This window comes from Schistocerca gregaria, chromosome 3 (assembly GCF_023897955.1).
Source record: "Schistocerca gregaria isolate iqSchGreg1 chromosome 3, iqSchGreg1.2, whole genome shotgun sequence".
Classification (NCBI taxonomy): domain Eukaryota; kingdom Metazoa; phylum Arthropoda; class Insecta; order Orthoptera; family Acrididae; genus Schistocerca; species Schistocerca gregaria.
The window spans coordinates 25,959,209-25,971,380 of NC_064922.1; the positions used below are offsets into that span (position 1 = coordinate 25,959,209).

General features: G+C 48.5%; 5 non-coding genes across 5 annotated transcripts; all 5 read left to right on the forward strand.

Annotated features, from left to right (window-relative positions):
* The first annotated feature begins 4,585 nt into the window (after window positions 1-4,585).
* Window positions 4,586-4,657, forward strand: Trnat-agu (transfer RNA threonine (anticodon AGU)). The gene has a single exon. It is a non-coding gene; the product is annotated as a tRNA-Thr (tRNA).
* A 1,421-nt stretch (window positions 4,658-6,078) lies between these two features.
* Trnat-agu (transfer RNA threonine (anticodon AGU)) lies at window positions 6,079-6,150 on the forward strand. The gene has a single exon. It is a non-coding gene; the product is annotated as a tRNA-Thr (tRNA).
* Window positions 6,151-7,579: 1,429 nt separating this feature from the next.
* On the forward strand, window positions 7,580-7,651 carry Trnat-agu (transfer RNA threonine (anticodon AGU)). The gene has a single exon. It is a non-coding gene; the product is annotated as a tRNA-Thr (tRNA).
* Window positions 7,652-9,080: 1,429 nt separating this feature from the next.
* Trnat-agu (transfer RNA threonine (anticodon AGU)) lies at window positions 9,081-9,152 on the forward strand. Its single transcript has one exon. It is a non-coding gene; the product is annotated as a tRNA-Thr (tRNA).
* A 506-nt stretch (window positions 9,153-9,658) lies between these two features.
* Window positions 9,659-9,731, forward strand: Trnar-ucg (transfer RNA arginine (anticodon UCG)). The gene has a single exon. It is a non-coding gene; the product is annotated as a tRNA-Arg (tRNA).
* Window positions 9,732-12,172: the final 2,441 nt, after the last annotated feature.

The window sequence follows — 12,172 nt, forward strand, 5'->3', positions numbered from 1 at the left end:
TCTCCCAGATGGTCGTGTACTGGCGTGTGTTATTGAGGGTGTCCAATTTGTCAACGTGTATGTGCCCTCGGGGACTGATCAAAAACGCACAAGAGCTCGTTTCTTTACCACGGACGTCTGTCCCTTTTTAGCTACGGCTCGTCCTCTTATATTCGGCGGTGATTTTAATTGTGTTGTTGCTAATGCGGACCAGTATCCCACCCCCACTAAATGTGCAGAACTGAACACCCTTTTAACTGCAGTGGACTTGCGTGATACGTGGCGTCTCTACCACCCAACCCTGACGCAGTATACGCACTTTTCTACTGGCGGGGCCAGTAGAATAGATAGGATCTATGTTTCACGGGAGCTAACAGATGCTTTATGCGCCGTCGAAGTTCTGCCTGTCGCCATGAGTGATCATTGTGGCTACGTGTGTGCTTTGCGGTTGCAGTGCTGTCGCGCGAAATCACTCGCAGCATACTGGAAATTAAATACCGGGTATCTGGGTGCCGAAGGGCTCCGTGCAGAGCTGTGTGTCGCATGGCAGCGGTGTTTAGCAAAGGTCCATCATTACGGGTCCTGCATCGAGTGGTGGGTGGCGCATGCCAAACCGCTTCTGCGGAAGGCGGCGCAATTATATAGTAGAGAAGCGAGTTACTGGCACAGGCGTACGTTGGCATTCTATCAGCAGTGCCTCCAGGATGCTATTAATTCACCTGTTGCCCCCGACGCGAACATTAGACTCCGTCTGGGCAAAATTAAAGCTAGGATTCTGCGGCTGCACCGGGAAAGGTCGAAGGGTTTAACGATTCGGAGCCGTCCCTTGTGCCACGTTGATGACGAGGAGCCGTCGCTCTATCATCTTGCCCGGGAGAAGAAACAGGCTCGCAAAAAGTATATTGATGCGTTGGAAACTGATGCGGGGATTGTCTTATCGCAGCGGCACGAAATTGTACGCCATATCGCCGACTATTATACTTCGCTTTTTCACGATACTGCCGCGGACGGCGAGGCCATGCGAATTTTATTAGAAGACTTAGCCGACTGCATGTCCGACCCTGACCGTGAAGAGCTGGTTGCAGAGATGTCGAACCAGGAAGTCTTACAGATCTTGAAGGCCAGTACAACGGGCAAGTCGCCTGGCCCCGACGGTCTTCCTACAGAGTTTTATGTTACTTTCTGGGACATTGTAGGGGACAGGTTTACGGTAGTGGTGAACGAAGTGCTTCGCGGCGTTGTCATCCCGAGGGCACATTGTTCTGATCCCCAAAAAACGGGGTACGTGCCGGGTCACCGATCTGCGGCCGATTACGCTGTTGAATGCTGATTACAAGTTGGCCGCCAGATGTGTTGCAGCGAAGTTACAGGCAGTAATGGACAAAGTCATCTGTCCCTTTCAATCATGCGGCGTTAAGAGGCGTACCATTTTCAATGCGGCATCTACCTATCGTGACGTCATCGCATACTCCACCGTCCACCGACTTTCAGCAGCAGTCCTTTCTGTGGACTTTGCCAATGCGTTTGACAGGATGAGCCACGATTATTTGATGCACGTTATGGAAAGGATGGGCTTTGGCTTCCGCTTCATTCGCGTGATACGCCATTTCCTGACAGGGGCCAGTTCGGTGGTGACAATCAATGGATGGCGAACGCCACCTATAGTTCTTAGTAGATCGGTGCGACAGGGCTGTCCCTTATCTATGTACCTTTTTGTAATTGCTTTGGACCCACTGCTGCGTGCGCTGGACCGCACGATAGGCGGCGTGGGCATTCATCGTGCCTCAGTGACGTGTCTCGCTTATGCTGATGACGTAGGTGTTTTTATCGGCGACGACAATGATTTTCATCAAATACGGCCCTTACTGCGGTGGTATGAATGTGCGTCGGGTGCCCTGATTAATCCAAGGAAGACTGTGCTGATTCCCTTAGGAAATTGCAAAGTGGATCCCGGTCAGACATGGTTTCGAGTAGCCCGTACTCATACGATCTTGGGACTTGATGTAACCGCTAATCCTCAGCAGATGCGGGCGCGCACCTGGCGCCGGCTGCTGAATCATGTCAAAGGCCTATGTAAGACTTACGCCAGCCGACGTCTCACACTCCTCCAGAAAGTCGACCTCATTAACAGCGCCGTGTATTCTAAGGCCTGGTACGTGGCACAACTCCTGGACGTTCCGCGACCCCTCGCCCGATCGTTTTCGCAGGCCGCGTACTGGCTCCTGTGGCGCCACGAAATTTTCAAGGTTCGGGCGGCAACGTGTGTCCTCGACACCACCTTCGGGGGACTCGGCCTCGTAGATTTCTCCCGGAAGTGTTCGGCGCTGCTGGTGCACCCTGCAGGTTGACAGCCCGGATGGAAGGGCGGCGGCCATGCTAGTCGCTTACCGGCCGCCCTCCGAGAGCGCACCAGTGTCCGTTGTGGGCATCCCGTATCAACTCGGCTACGTCCGAGCCTACTACCTGCAGCGGAGCTATGTCCTGGAAGCGGCGCTGGACAGGAACCGGAATGTTCGCCGACTGTATGCGGCAATGGTGGGGAGGCCACCCCCTCACAAGCTCGCTCTTCGCTTCCCCGCGACCAACTGGCGGCAGGTCTGGCTTAATGTTCATCATCCTGTGTTGCCCTCCGGCGTTCGGTCCCAGTGGTATAAACTGGTCAACAATACGGTGGCCACAAACCAACGTCTTTCGGAAATCCGTCTGCTGCCATCTGCCAACTGTGGTGCTTGTGGCGTTCCGGACACAAGGGAGCATCGCTTTCAGTGTCGTTTTGTGGCACCAGTCTGGGCCCTGTGGAGGGTCATGGTGGCTCTGATCAACCGGACGACACCCTCACACGTGACTGTCAGTGATGTTCTTGCGCCAGGGTTCCAACCCTTCCCTCGCACCAAGCACAATGCAACGGTGTGGCTCCTAGGCCACACGGTCTACGCAATTCTGGAGTGCCACGTTCAGGATGCGTCTAGGTATTTAGCGTACTTGTGGGATGCACATTCCCATGTACAGCGGCTGAAGCATTACAACGAACTTTTTGCTAATTTTCTGCGTGCTGCGTTACAACATGGTTACAAAAACGTTCAATCATTGATATATGGAAAACTGTGTTGAAGACTGAAGAGGCTATCTATACTTGTTCATTTTTCAATCATTTTTGTTTGCCTTTGACCCGATGGTTTTCATGCGTGTGTGAGGCTATTATGCGTTACAGAAGAAAAATGCTTTTTATACTACTTTCATTTGGATCACAGCAGTTGTGCGTTTCGTTTCTCATATGGAAGGGGCAATATTATTTTACTCTTATTTTATTACATACTTCTTATGGACTTCGTAGTGAGTTTTTAGTTTGTCCTCTCCACGCGCATCTTGTTCACCAAGAATGGTCATTGAATTTCTTGTGTATCTTTTAACGAAGAACTCTATTCAGACATATTGCTCGTAGTCGCCCGTGGCTTCTTTTAGGATGGATATTTTATTTTGACATTTTCATCGTCTGCAGGGGTGCAGTGTCTTTTATTGTGCATTTCAAGGACAACAGAAAATTTGATTTTGTGGAAGACTTAACATTTCTTATTAGATTTTCACGACATGATTCACGAGAGAAGCCGTCCGCGACGGACGTATACCACCACGACAGATATGAGGCGTTGAAGCTCGCCGATGAAAGCATATTTTGGTGAGGGCAAGGAAGGCTATAAGGGGAGATGGGAGCCCCTTAAAAAAAAAAAAATCCTGTCACGGTCGTGTTTCTCCAGTTCTGAATAAGAAACATACCCTTTTTAATGTAGCAATTCTGCAGTACGAAACCGTCTGAAAGTTGCTGTTGACCATTTTGTGCTTGGAGATGGTCTTGAGCTTGAAACACACACAACAAGACCGGTGTTAACTAGCGAAATGGTCTTGAGAGTGCCCTCACCGCGAGATTTGACTGGCACTTGCACATCTAAAACAACGTCGGAAAGTAACTCGCTCGGCTTTTGAGTCACGTCAAGTATGTGTGTTAATTTTGAAGCCGCTAGCTCTGCAGATTGTCATGCAATTCCTTTACCTCTCAGAAATGATTATGAAATAAAAGTGAAGTACGTGACGAGTGTGACGTTAGGAAAACATTAGGCAGCATGGAGAGATTCTGTATTTGACCAACCAACCCAAACGAGTACTGTGTGATCTGCTACCCAGCAGGTATCCAACGAGGCAGCACGGCTAGCTCAGTCAGTAAAGCACGAGACTTAATCACAGGGTCGTGGGTTCGAGCCCTACGCTGGGCGGATCGGAATTTTTTTCCGCTGCAGATGTATATTACCGACTTTCTGATTGACGTGATGTAATGGAAATAGCAACTTTAAAATTTGCCTACGTCTCCATCAGTCGCTAGAAAACTGTACTTGAAGGTGAAGGTGATTTTGTAGACATGTGTGAAAGTCCTGTTCTAAAGTGCAAGTGGTTTTGTTTGGAGAGAACATCGGCTACGTGTCAGATGTGTAGCCAAGCAGTAATGGGTCGCCATAGCTGCCAATATTAGTCGAAAATATGAAGTGTTGTCAGCTGAAGTCTGATGATTCAGACGACCGTACGGACGAAGTACGCAAAAGTTCCGCTAGGCCGCGCCTCTTTAGCTCAGTGGTAGAGCACTGGTGTAGTAAACCAGGGGTCGTGAGTTCCATCCTCACAGGAGGAAGACGAATTTTGGAAATCAGTTGCGCGTCATGGCCGTATAGCAAACAGTATCTGTGATGACGCCAAATTAGCGACAGGCATTTTATTACGAATTACTCTCAGATGTGATTAAGGCGAATGGCGCTGATAAAGCATTTGCCAAAGCGGCACGGCATGAGGTGGGACGAGGCAGTCTGAATTACATTTTATAGATGTATTTCTCACAAATCTCTGAGCCTCTCGCGGTCGTCGCCGCAGCCGCTTCTGCCGAAGTAGCAAATTGCCCTCGTAGCAAATGCGGCGAGGGACACCCTGCCATCGATTCCGAATGCGCAAAGTGTGTGGTCTTGTTTTCCTGTCTATGTTTGATCGGTCTCGTAGGAGATAGAATGTAACGAATGGGTGGGAAAGAGTAAGCGGCAGCGGCTGTGTGGAACGAAAACACAATGCCTCAGGGGGTGTGAGCGTTTCGAGATGAGTCGTATATAAGTTATACTTGGTCGTCAGTTACCGTGTGGCCTAAGGGATAATGCGTCGGACTTCGGATCCGAAGATTGCAGGTTCGAATCCTGTCACGGTCGTGTTTCTCCAGTTCTGAAAAAGAAACATACCGTTTTAATGTAGCATTTCTGCAGTACGAAACCGTCTGAATGTTGCTGTTGACCATTTTGTGCTTGGAGATGGTCTTGAGCTTGAAACACACACAACAAGACCGGTGTTAACTAGCGAAATGGTCGGCAGAGTGCCCTCACCGCGAGGTTTGACTGGCACTTGCACATCTAAAACAACGTCGGAAAGTAACTCGCTCGGCTTTTGAGTCACGTCAAAGTATGTGTGTTAATTTTGACGCCGCTAGCTCTGCAGATTGTCATGCAATTCCTTTACCTCTCAGAAATGATTATGAAATAAAAGTGAAGTACGTGACGAGTGTGACGTTAGGAAAACATTAGGCAGCATGGAGAGACTCTGTATTTGACCAACCAACCCAAACGAGTACTGTGTGATCTGCTACCCAGCAGGTATCCAACGAGGCAGCACGGCTAGCTCAGTCAGTAAAGCACGAGACTTAATCACAGGGTCGTGGGTTCGAGCCCTACGCTGCGCGGATCGGAATTTTTTTCCGCTGCAGATGTAAATTACCGATTTTCTGATTAACGTGATGTAATGGAAATAGCAACTTTAAAATTTGCCTACGTCTCCATCAGTCGCAAGAAAACTGTATTTGAAGGTGAAGGTGATTTTGTAGACATGTGTGAAAGTCCTGTTCTAAAGTGCAAGTGGTTTTGAGTGGAGAAAACATCGGCTACGTGTCAGATGTGTAGCCAAGCAGTAATGGGTCGCCATAGCTGCCAATATTAGTCGAAAATATGAAGTGTTGTCAGCTGAAGTCTGATGATTCAGACGACCGTACGGACGAAGTACGCAAAAGTTCCGCTAGGCCGCGCCTCTTTAGCTCAGTGGTAGAGCACTGGTCTAGTAAACCAGGGGTCGTGAGTTCCATCCTCACAGGAGGAAGACGAATTTTGGAAATAAGTTGCGCGTCATGGCCGTAAAGCAAACAGTATCTGTGATGACGCAAAATAAGTGACAGTCGTTTTATTATGAATTACTCTCAGATGTGATTAAGGCGAATGGCGCTGATAAAGCATTTGCCAAAGCTGCACGGCATAAGGTGGGACGAGGCAGTCTGAATTACATTTTATAGATGTATTTCTCACAAATCTCTGAGCCTCTCGCGGTCGTCGTCGTCGTCGCTGCAGCCGCTTCTGCCGAAGTAGCAAATTGCCCTCGCAGCAAATGCGGCGAGGGACACCCTGCCATCGATTCCGAATGCGCAAAGTGTGTGGTCTTGTTTTCCTGTCTATGTTTGATCGGTCTCGTAGGAGGTTGAATGTAACTAATGGGTGGGAAAGAGTAAGCGGCAGCGGCTGTGTGGAACGAAAACACAATTCCTCAGGGGGAGTGAGCGTTTCGAGATGAGTCGTATATAAGTTATACTTAGTTGGCAGTTACTGTGTGGCCTAAGGGATAATGCGTCGGACTTCGGATCCGAAGATTGCAGGTTCGAATCCTGTCACGGTCGTGTTTCTCCAGTTCTGAAAAAGAAACATACCGTTTTAATGTAGCAGTTCTGCAGTACGAAACCGTCTGAATGTTGCTGCTGACCATTTTGTGCTTGTAGATGGTCTTGAGCTTGAAACACACACAACAAGACCGGTGTTAACTAGCGAAATGGTCTTGAGAGTGCCCTCACCGCGAGATCTGACTGGCACTTGCACATCTAAATCAACGTCGGAAAGTAACTCGCTCGGCTTTTGAGTCACGTCAAGTATGTGTGTTAATTTTGACGCCGCTAGCTCTGCAGATTGTCATGCAATTCCTTTACCTTTCAGAAATGATTATGAAATAAAAGTGAAGTACGTGACGAGTGTGACGTTAGGAAAACATTAGGCAGCATGGAGAGTTTCTGTATTTGACCAACCAACCCAAACGAGTACTGTGTGATCTGCTACCCAGCAGGTATCCAACGAGGCAGCACGGCTAGCTCAGTCAGTAGAGCACGAGACTTAATCACAGGGTCGTGGGTTCGAGCCCTACGCTGGGCGGATCGGAATTTTTTTCCGCTGCAGATGTAAATTACCGATTTTCTGATTAACGTGATGTAATGGAAATAGCAACTTTAAAATTTGCCTACGTCTCCATCAGTCGCAAGAAAACTGTATTTGAAGGTGAAGGTGATTTTGTAGACATGTGTGAAAGTCCTGTTCTAAAGTGCAAGTGGTTTTGAGTGGAGAAAACATCGGCTACGTGTCAGATGTGTAGCCAAGCAGTAATGGGTCGCCATAGCTGCCAATATTAGTCGAAAATATGAAGTGTTGTCAGCTGAAGTCTGATGATTCAGACGACCGTACGGACGAAGTACGCAAAAGTTCCGCTAGGCCGCGCCTCTTTAGCTCAGTGGTAGAGCACTGGTCTAGTAAACCAGGGGTCGTGAGTTCCATCCTCACAGGAGGAAGACGAATTTTGGAAATAAGTTGCGCGTCATGGCCGTAAAGCAAACAGTATCTGTGATGACGCAAAATAAGTGACAGTCGTTTTATTATGAATTACTCTCAGATGTGATTAAGGCGAATGGCGCTGATAAAGCATTTGCCAAAGCTGCACGGCATAAGGTGGGACGAGGCAGTCTGAATTACATTTTATAGATGTATTTCTCACAAATCTCTGAGCCTCTCGCGGTCGTCGTCGTCGTCGCTGCAGCCGCTTCTGCCGAAGTAGCAAATTGCCCTCGCAGCAAATGCGGCGAGGGACACCCTGCCATCGATTCCGAATGCGCAAAGTGTGTGGTCTTGTTTTCCTGTCTATGTTTGATCGGTCTCGTAGGAGGTTGAATGTAACTAATGGGTGGGAAAGAGTAAGCGGCAGCGGCTGTGTGGAACGAAAACACAATTCCTCAGGGGGAGTGAGCGTTTCGAGATGAGTCGTATATAAGTTATACTTAGTTGGCAGTTACTGTGTGGCCTAAGGGATAATGCGTCGGACTTCGGATCCGAAGATTGCAGGTTCGAATCCTGTCACGGTCGTGTTTCTCCAGTTCTGAAAAAGAAACATACCGTTTTAATGTAGCAGTTCTGCAGTACGAAACCGTCTGAATGTTGCTGCTGACCATTTTGTGCTTGTAGATGGTCTTGAGCTTGAAACACACACAACAAGACCGGTGTTAACTAGCGAAATGGTCTTGAGAGTGCCCTCACCGCGAGATCTGACTGGCACTTGCACATCTAAATCAACGTCGGAAAGTAACTCGCTCGGCTTTTGAGTCACGTCAAGTATGTGTGTTAATTTTGACGCCGCTAGCTCTGCAGATTGTCATGCAATTCCTTTACCTCTCAGAAATGATTATGAAATAAAAGTGAAGTACGTGACGAGTGTGACGTTAGGAAAACATTAGGCAGCATGGAGAGTTTCTGTATTTGACCAACCAACCCAAACGAGTACTGTGTGATCTGCTACCCAGCAGGTATCCAACGAGGCAGCACGGCTAGCTCAGTCAGTAGAGCACGAGACTTAATCACAGGGTCGTGGGTTCGAGCCCTACGCTGGGCGGATCGGAATTTTTTTCCGCTGCAGATGTAAATTACCGATTTTCTGATTAACGTGATGTAATGGAAATAGCAACTTTAAAATTTGCCTACGTCTCCATCAGTCGCAAGAAAACTGTATTTGAAGGTGAAGGTGATTTTGTAGACATGTGTGAAAGTCCTGTTCTAAAGTGCAAGTGGTTTTGTTTGGAGAGAACATCGGCTACGTGTCAGATGTGTAGTCAAGCAGTAATGGGTCGCCATAGCTGCCAATATTAGTCGAAAATATGAAGTGTTGTCAGCTGAAGTCTGATGATTCAGACGACCGTACGGACGAAGTACGCAAAAGTTTCGCTAGGCCGCGCCTCTTTAGCTCAGTGGTAGAGCACTGGTGTAGTAAACCAGGGGTCGTGAGTTCCATCCTCACAGGAGGAAGACGAATTTTGGAAATAAGTTGCGCGTCATGGCCGTATGGCAAGCAGTATCTGAGATGACGAACAATTAGCGACAGGCGTTTTATTATGAATTACTCTCAGATGTGATAAAGGCGAATGGCGCAGATAAAGCATTTGCCAAAGCGGTACGGCATAAGGTGGGACTAGGCAGTCTGAATTACATTTTATAGATGTATTTCTCACAAATCTCTGAGCCTCTCGCGGTCGTCGTCGTCGTCGTCGTCGTCGTCGTTGCCGCCGCTTCTGCGGAATTAGCAAATGGCCCTCGTAGCAAATGCGGCGAGGGACACCCTGCCATCGATTCCGAATGCGCAAAGTGTGTGGTCTTGTTTTCCTGTCTATGTTTGGTCGGTCTCGTAAGAGGTTGAATGTAACGAATGGGTGGGAAAGGGTAAGCGGCAGTGGCTGTGTGGAACAAAAACACAATTCCTCAGGGGTGCGAGCGTTACGAGATGAGTCGTATATAAGTTATACTTGGTCGTCAGTTACCGTGTGGCCTAAGGGATAAGGCGTCGGACTTCGGATCCGAAGATTGCAGGTTCGAATCCTGTCACGGTCGTGTTTCTCCAGTTCTGAAAAAGAAACATACCGTTTTAATGTAGCAATTCTGCAGTACGAAACCGTCTGAATGTTGCTGTTGACCATTTTGTGCTTGTAGATGGTCTTGAGCTTGAAACACACACAACAAGACCGGTGTTAACTAGCGAAATGGTCGGCAGAGTGCCCTCACCGCGAGGTTTGACTGGCACTTGCACATTTAAAACAACGTCGGAAAGTAACTCGTTCGGCTTTTGAGTCACGTCAAGTATGTGTGTTAATTTTGACGCCACTAGCTCTGCAGATTGTCATGCAATTCCTTTACCTCTCAGAAATGATTATGAAATAAAAGTGAAGTACGTGACGAGTGTGACGTTAGGAAAACATTAGGAAGCATGGAGAGATTCTGTATGGGACCAACCAACCTAAACGAGTACTATGTGATCTGCTACCCAGCAGGTATCCAACGAGGCAGCACGGCTAGCTCAGTCTGAAGAGAATGAGACTCTTAATCACAGTGTCGTGGGTTCAAGCCCTGCGCTTGGCGGAACAGAATTTTTTTCCGCTGCAGATGTAAATTACCGATTTTCTGATTAACGTGATGTAATGGAAATAGCAAGTTTAAAATTTGCCTACGTCTCCATCAGTCGCAAGAAAACTGTATTTGAAGGTGAAGGTGATTTTGTAGACATGTGTGAAAGTCATGTTCTGAAGTGCAGGTGGTTTTGTTTGGAGAGAACATCGGCTACGTGTCAGATGTGTAGCCAAGCAGTAATGGGTCGCTATAGCGGCAAATATTAGTCGAAAGTATTAAGTGTTGTCAGCTGAAGTCTGATGATTCAGACGACCGTACGGACGAAGTACTCAGAAGTTCCGCTACGCCGCGCCTCTTTAGCTCAGTGGGCGCAGTCAGCCGGCAGCGGCCTTGGCGGTCGGACGAGGGTTGTTTTCGCTCTCGCCTGTGGCGGTCGCGTGCTGTTTGGTGAGTATGCGCATTCCTACGTAGTTTTATTGTGGCGTGATGAATTGCATTCGACTATAATGGATCAACTTATACGGAAAGACACGTTGAATTTGAGTTTTGACCCTCATTATGCACGACCCAAATCCTTTGAGGTTGAGTTATTTATTAGAGACGTCATGAAAATAACTATTGATGATATGATTGGCATTCACCTGTCTATCGTCAGCAGTGCGGTGTACCTCAAATTGTTGAATCCCGAGAAATGCGAGCAGGTCGTTCAATCTTGTGGAGGAATGTTGAAGTTCAACCATTCTGTCGGCAATGTTGGTGATGTCAGAATTTCGCTTGCTGGTCTCGGAGTGAAAACTGTTCGCATATTTGAATTACCCTTTGAAATTTCCGCTGACCAGATTAATGCCAAATTGAGGGAATATGGAACAGTCATCAGCAATACCGCAGAAAAGTGGTAGACCATGCATATTTTCCCAGTGCTAAACGGTGTCCGTCAGGTGAAGATAGATATGTTAAAGCACATTCCGTCCTACATCACTGTGTGTGGCTACAGGGCCATAGTGATTTATGACGGGCAGCCTAGAACTTGTGCGGGATGTGGGTCCACAGAACATATCCGTGCTCAGTGTGTCCAATGACGCGTGGCGCAAATACCGGCCGGTGAGCGTGAGTTGCGCGGCCCGACGTCGACGTTGCCATTATAATACGTCGCCGCCGCTCGGGCTAATGTCACCTCGGAACCTAGTTTAGATGTTTCGCTAGAGGGTTTGCGCGCAGTGCACGAAGGCGCTACACCGATGGAAGCGAACGATGTACCGAATGTTCCTTCTTCACACACCCAGAAGGAGGGCAATACTCACTCGCAGATGGGGCACCCACCGGACACCGAAAGTATTCCGGCGGGCGTACCGTTTCGAGACGACAAGTCCGACGTGGACCGGATGGAGTCGAACTCGAACGAGATGGCTGGCCACCAGCCCCCGCGGTCTCCCAAATCTCAGAAGAAACGCCGGCTAGCACATCAAGGGGCAGAAGCAAAGGCGCCAATATTGCGTGAAAAGGCGAACCACGTCAGACAGAAACTGACTGAAGTAACTGACCCATCGTCGTCGGCAACCAGCAAAACGGCAAAAAAATCTCGGACGGACGAATCGGTCACTGATCTCGGACGATCGCCCTCAGGGGACCCTGCGGTGGCCGATTCATTGGATCCGAACCCTATGCCTGAATGTTCCAAGCTCTCGGATTGCGATATGAACGCAGACAAGTTCGTGTGCGATTGGTCAGATGACGTTGAAGAGGGTGGTCGGGAAGAAGAATTAGTACGGGATCGGCGCGGTATAGAGAATCCGTCATCAGAAGCTCAAGCAGGTGTGTCCCACCAGCAACACACGGCTACCGCCGGCGTCGGTGCAGTGGCTGATGACGCGGACTTCTTTTAGATGATGTTCGCCATGAACATCAATAGTAGGCATATTGTCACCTAG